Here is a 6367-nt window from a genome sequence, read left to right as displayed (position 1 = left end):
CCCTGAAGAGCGGAGCTGCCCCAGGGTAGAGAGTCTGCCAGGCCCTCTGGCCTCACTCTGGGCTTTAGCCCCCTCTTTAAGTAAAGAGTTGTGTTCTGCCTTAATTTGAGGAACAACAAAGCCCTAGAGATTTGCCTGCTGGGGACCCTGTATAAGGATTTCCTCTGCCCCTTCTCAAAGGAAGTCCCAGAGGTTGGAGGATGTGCCTTCTAGACCCTGGGACTGCACCACAGCCCCTCCCCAAGCAAGACTCTGGTGGACAGCCCAGTCCATAGGACCCCACTCTCTGAGTGATGTCCTCTCCCACTAAATGCTAACTCTAAGGACAATCGTGTCTTCCTTCCACTGAGACAAGAGCTGTGTTTTGAGGCTGTCACTGGAGGGCAGATGATATCATCCAAACAGGTCAAAGTGACTCTCCACATGGACAGGAACCTGCAGACCTTCTTGGGTCGAACACCCAATTGTTCTGCTCCCTTTCCTGTAAGTATACATCTGGATCCCCCCCACGCCCCAGCATGACCCCCTTCTCAAGGACAGCTTTCTCTTTTCTTCTCCTGCCCAGGATCTTGATAGACCCAGCCGACACAGAGGTGGTGGTGCTCATCCCCTCCTCCGCTTTGAAAGCCGTTCCCCTAGGAACGCAAGGCAAGCATTCATTGATTTTTTTTCAGACAGCTGCCTCCACTGACTTCACAGCCCACCAAGACCTCGCTGGAGTTCACCGTGAGAGTCACTGTGGCAGACTGTGTGAGCTACCGAAGCAAGAGCCGTTCCTGCAACCTTCTGCCTGACAACAGACTGCTGACATCTCTGAGAGGCTCATCCTTCCCCAGACCCAAGTCCAGGGACTCAGCTGACCCCAGTGACCTCAACATTAGGTCCTGCCTCGGTTTCAGGCTCTTCAGAGATGGCTTCAGTGGGATTACTGGGAAAGGCCTTCTTCCTATAAGAAGGCATCAGAGGAGTAGAAATGCCTCTATACTTTGGCCAGATAGGTCTATGTACCCTTCAGAACTGTGGCAGCCATCTTGGAACCTTTAGGGAAACATTGTAGACCCAATGACAATGGTAGAGAGAGAAAGGCAAAGGGCTTTGCTGGGCTACAGGGAAAACCCAGGATCCCTAACTAGAGGAACTCTTGTCATGGGAAATAGAGGGTGATAGACCCAAATGCATTTTGTGCTACTGGCTACTGAAAACCCCATAGCCCTTCTGTAATAGGATACTGCACAGTCTAAACCTGGAGGCCCACAAGGAGGAAGAAACAGGGCAGCCGGATGGTTTGTTCATCTTCCCTTCAGGGCTTAACACTAGCCTGGTTTGCACCTCTTGCCCTTTTGTCTTTTAAAGGACATGGAGGGACAGCCACAAAGATGTGTGCTATTTGGTGTAGAGAGGCCCCTCATCCAATCTAGTTTGATTGGAAACTTCCATCAAAGCCACTGAACACTGGTATTTTCCCTGCTCCCAGGACAGACCAAACCTCAGGCTCGGGTAAGGAACTTAGACATGGAAGTGATGCGTTCTCCTCCACCCCCTCCTTCTATTTCTGGCTGTTCCACAGCCAGCTGGGAAGGACGACAAAAGAGACAGTAGAGCCCTCTCTGAGGCCAGGATGCAGGTGCTGGCACCCACTGGGGTCCGGAGTCCTTTCAGGGGCCTCTCACAGCCCTTTTCACACAAAGGCAAGCTGATTTTTCAGCTTGCCCCATGAGAGTCCCATAGCCTCCTCGGGTCCCTATCTGCCATCTTCCATGATCCAGTCAGCACACAGGACACTCGTGCATGCTGACCACGCCAGAGAGTGCCCATGAGACCCTGACAGTTCTGCCCCTGTCCTGTTCTTCAATCACAGGATCAAAAGAGCAGCACGCCTTCATCAAGGGTAACAAGAGATGTCCTCTCCTTCTTGTGGGGTATTTGAGTGAGTCCTGCCACCCAGGTGACTGGGTTTCATCCCCAAGTTCAACCTACAACTGCAGCCACCCTTCCTGGCCACCTTCCACCCTTGCTAGTTGTCTGGTCTGAGGAGAACACAGAGCATCTTTTTGTCTAGGGGAAGACTTGAGGGTAACAGAAAATGTTGGGATGTGTTGCACGTCCTCTGGGGCAAGCGTCTCCCGTGCTGGGCCTGAGCTAGGGTTCCTCCTTTGTGGGTCTAAGACTTAGACTATACCGGCCTCCCCGGCTCTCCATGAAGCTCCAGGGTCAGAGTCTGGTCCTGCCACACATTGATTCCTCCATTTCCCAGCTCCACATCTCCCCCTGATTTGATAATCTATCCTGCGGGGCCATTATTCAAGCCTTTGATGAAAATATCAAAGAGGACAGGACCAGATAGCAGGCTCTTAATTCCAGATGACATTTATTCCAGCATGTTCTCTGTGAACTGTCGCTGGCCCAGCTCCTCACCTCTTCCTTTTATGTATACTCTGAAACAGTCTGTTTAATTAAAGCTGGCATGTGGCGGGGGTTCCAGTGAAGTTCACCACTCCCTAGACCCTGGGATGTCACAGTATAGGTTGGGGGCTTGAACTTTCTGATCAGAGCAGGCTGAAATAGCAGACGTTGGTAAAGTGTTCACTGAGCATGCACAGAACCCCAAGTTCCGTCCCCAGCACTGCATAAACCAAGTGTGGTGGGCACACACTGTAATCTTAGCATTTGGGGGGTGGAGACAGGATTATCAGGAGTTTAATGTCACAAAGTCATCCTCAGCAACCTAGCAAATTTGGAGTCAGCCTACACAGCATATAACCCTGACAGAAGGAAGAGGAAGAGGAAGGAGGAAGAGGAGAGGAGAAGAGAAGGAAGGAAGAGGGAAGAGAGGAAGGGGAAGGAAGGAGAGGTGGGGGAGGAGGAGAGGAGGAGGAGGGGAGGAGGGGAGGAGGAGGGGAGGAGGAGGAGGAGGAGGGAGGGAGGAGGAGGGAGGAGGAGGAGGAGGAGGAGGAGGAGAAGAAGGAAGGAAGAAGAAGAAGAAGAAGAAGAAGAAGAAGAAGAAGAAAGAAGAAGAAGAAGAAAAGAAGAAGAAGAAGAAGAAGAAGAAGAAGAAGAAGAAGAAAAGCTTGTTTCCTCCCTCAGCTCTGGACTTCATTGTTAATAAGCTGGCCTCAGACCCCACCCCATCCAGACTCCTGAGCTCTGCTCAGCCTTCCCAGCCCAGACTTGGCTCCTTTGCAGAGGCAACTGATCTATCCTTGAGCAGAGGGTCCAAAGGACCTTTCTTGGAGCACTCAGGGTTGAAATGGCCCCAGAACACTGGATGTCTGTGGGTCTAGGAAGTGTAGGAAGCTGTATTCAGGAAATGCTTGTGGAAGCTGGGCCATGGGTCGGGAGGAAGCCTCCTTCCTCCCCTGAAGGAGGGAGTGTGACCATCCAAAGGGGGTGATGGAACAAGGTCACCTCACTTACCAAGGTCATTTGCCCAAAGTCACCTAACCAGTAAGTATCAGAACCAGGTCTGGGAATCCAAGGTTGTATAGCTCTGAGGTGTAATAGACAGGCAGGGGAAACCAAGGGAACATGGGGAGGGAAAGGAGCCCCACACCTCTTAGTCTGATTGAAGACTCTCCTTCAGCTGAAGGTCAAGAGTTCTGGCACGGGGCCGGTGAGAAAGCTTAGAGGGTAAAGGCACGGGCCTGGTGACCTGAGTTTGATTCTGCATCCCACAAGGTAACCAAAGAGAACCCACTCCCAGGAGTTGTCCTCTGACCTCCGCCTGTGTGCTGTGTAGCGAGCATGCCCCCGCACTTCTAGACACATACAAAATAAAGTAACATTTTTTAAAAAAAGGATCCCATCACAAGTAACATTTACTGAGAAGGTTGCCTACACAGAAACAATGTTCTTTTTATAGGGAGCTGTTTCCAATGAGAATGTTTTAAAACATAGCCACGAGCCCTGCTTAGCTCCTAAGTATAGAGAACCTTTGAGTATGGCCTCTCTCCCTTCCCAGCAGCAAACCCACAATTCTCTGGAAATTGCACAAGGATTCCTTGTGCAACCCTTGTGACCCATAGTTTTACCGTATCAGACTGTAATCCTGTCCCAGGCACCTGAGGAACCACAGCGTGATCTTATTCACCAGAAAAGGGAGGGGGCTGCATAACAACAGTTCCAGAGGCAACTTGGCAGCGCCCAAAATCATATATATGGCTACTATTAAGACCCTTAGGTACCACTCTATTGCGAAGCCCACACCCACACCTGTGAGTGTCAATCCTTCTCCTGGGTGACTCTCCTAGCAACCCCTGTGCTTACATCCCTGTTTAAACTCTTTTCTTAATAAACTCTTACTCTGCTGCACACTAGCTCATCCCGAAATTCTTTTCTGAAGCAACTCAAGGATCCTGGTTTCCCTGGACGGTGGTGGCACAGGCCTTTAGTCCCAGCATTTGGGAAGCAGAGACAGGCGGATCTCTGAGTTTGAAGCCAGCCTGGTCTACAGAGTGAGTTGCAGGACAGCCAAGGCTACAGAAAAAAAACCCTGTCTCAAAAAAAAAAAAAAAAAAAAAAAAAAAAAAAAAAAAGGGAATCCAGGTTTCAGCTGAATAGAGATGAACTCAGCAGGGCCCAGGCGGGTGGCTCATAGGTCAGCAACCTCTGGCCTCAAAACCTGAAGATCTGTGTCCCATCCCCTGTACCTGCATAGAAGAAGGAGAGCACCAACTGTAAAGATTGTCTTCTGACTTCTACACACAGGCTGTGGCACGAGCATGCTCACGCACTCACAATAGATAATAGGTAGGGATTTAAGAACTCCTTAGGCTGCTGTAGGCAGCAGCATGGAGCCACGTCTCTGGCCTAAGCTCCAAGCACACTGATGGACCTTCCACACGAGCCACTCCCTGGTTTTCTTGCCTTCTTGGGCTTGTTCCACCCACATCCAGGCACTAATGGCCGTAGGCTGGGCAGCAGCTACAAAAAGAGGTGGGCTCGAACCCAGCCCTGCCTGACCCAGAGATGGAATAACAGGCTAATGAGATGACGTCCGGCCATGGGGAAAACACCCCAGCATTCCCGAGACCTGTGTGACTCGGGATTGATTTCTGATCTGGCATCAGAGATGGGGTGGGAACCCGTTGTCACATGTGCCCAGCTGTCATGGTGGACAGATGGGCAGCCCCTCTCTGGGGCCTAAGTTGGGCATCAGTGAGACTGACCTTGGCCTCCTGAACAGGGAGAAAGAGCAGACTGCTGCAGCAGTATACTGAGGCTAGGGAATGGTGGGCACCAGCTATCTTCTGGGCTTCTTCCTCCACCATTTAAAGCTCAGAAGACTCAAATCTCTCTCCACAGGATGCCAGCTCCCCTGGAGTGAGGCCCTGGTTGGAGAGGTGGCAGGCATGTGAAGATGTTCCCAGGCCACTGGGACCAGATTCATTCCTGGTCTACCCTGCTGCCAGGATGTTTCCACCTCACATACCAAAAATTAGCAGTATCTGGGGAGCTGGAATGTAGCTTGATGTTTCCCTGGCAAGTATAAGGTCATAGATGTGATTCCCTAGCACTAGACAGACAGGCAAGCAGACAGACAGACAGGCAGACAGAGAGATGATAGATAGATAAATAGATAGGCAGACAGACAGACAGATGATGTACATATGGGTAGATAGATGATTAGATAGGTGATAAACACAGAGACAGACGACAGACAGACAGACAGACATATAAAGTGTTAGCTGAGGGGCTAGGGCAGTAGTTCAGTTAGTAAAGAGCTTTCATGCAAGCATGAGAACCCAAGTTCATTTCCAGAACCCACATAAGAAAGCCATGCACGTGTCACAAAGTTGTAACTACCAAGCTGCAAGGGTAGGGACAGGAGCCAGCGTAGGCTTAGCAACACTGAGGCCAGTAAGAAAGCCCATCTCACAGTGGAGAGCTCCTGAGGAATCGTGCCCCAAAGACAACCCCTGGCTTGTACACACTCACAAATGTTAACAGAGGCTACACACACACACACACACACACACACACACACACACACACACACACACACACACACCCATTCTCCCAGTCCATCCTGATCTGAGGAAAAACGGGCCTTGTTATTTACCACACCTGTCACCTGGCTCAGCCCTCTACTGCTGATCCTTTCATTCCTCCCTAAACCCATAAAGCCAGCAGAGAAGCAACACTGTGCCCACTATGGGAGTGAAGGTTCCACACATGGGTGGGTCTGGCTGTCTAAAACGCCACAGCTGAAAGGCTTAGGATGAAGAAGCTTGGCTTCCTGGTCCCCATGGATCTTAGAAGCCTGAGGAGATCTGCAGAAGAATTTACAGAGAGCGCAGAAGAGCCACTTTTCCAATGCCTCTCTGAGTCTGCCATTACTGAAAAGAGCAAGATAGGGACCATCTTGTCC

This window comes from Rattus rattus, chromosome 7 (assembly GCF_011064425.1).
Source record: "Rattus rattus isolate New Zealand chromosome 7, Rrattus_CSIRO_v1, whole genome shotgun sequence".
Taxonomy (NCBI): domain Eukaryota; kingdom Metazoa; phylum Chordata; class Mammalia; order Rodentia; family Muridae; genus Rattus; species Rattus rattus.
Note: the sequence above shows the minus strand (reverse complement) of the source record.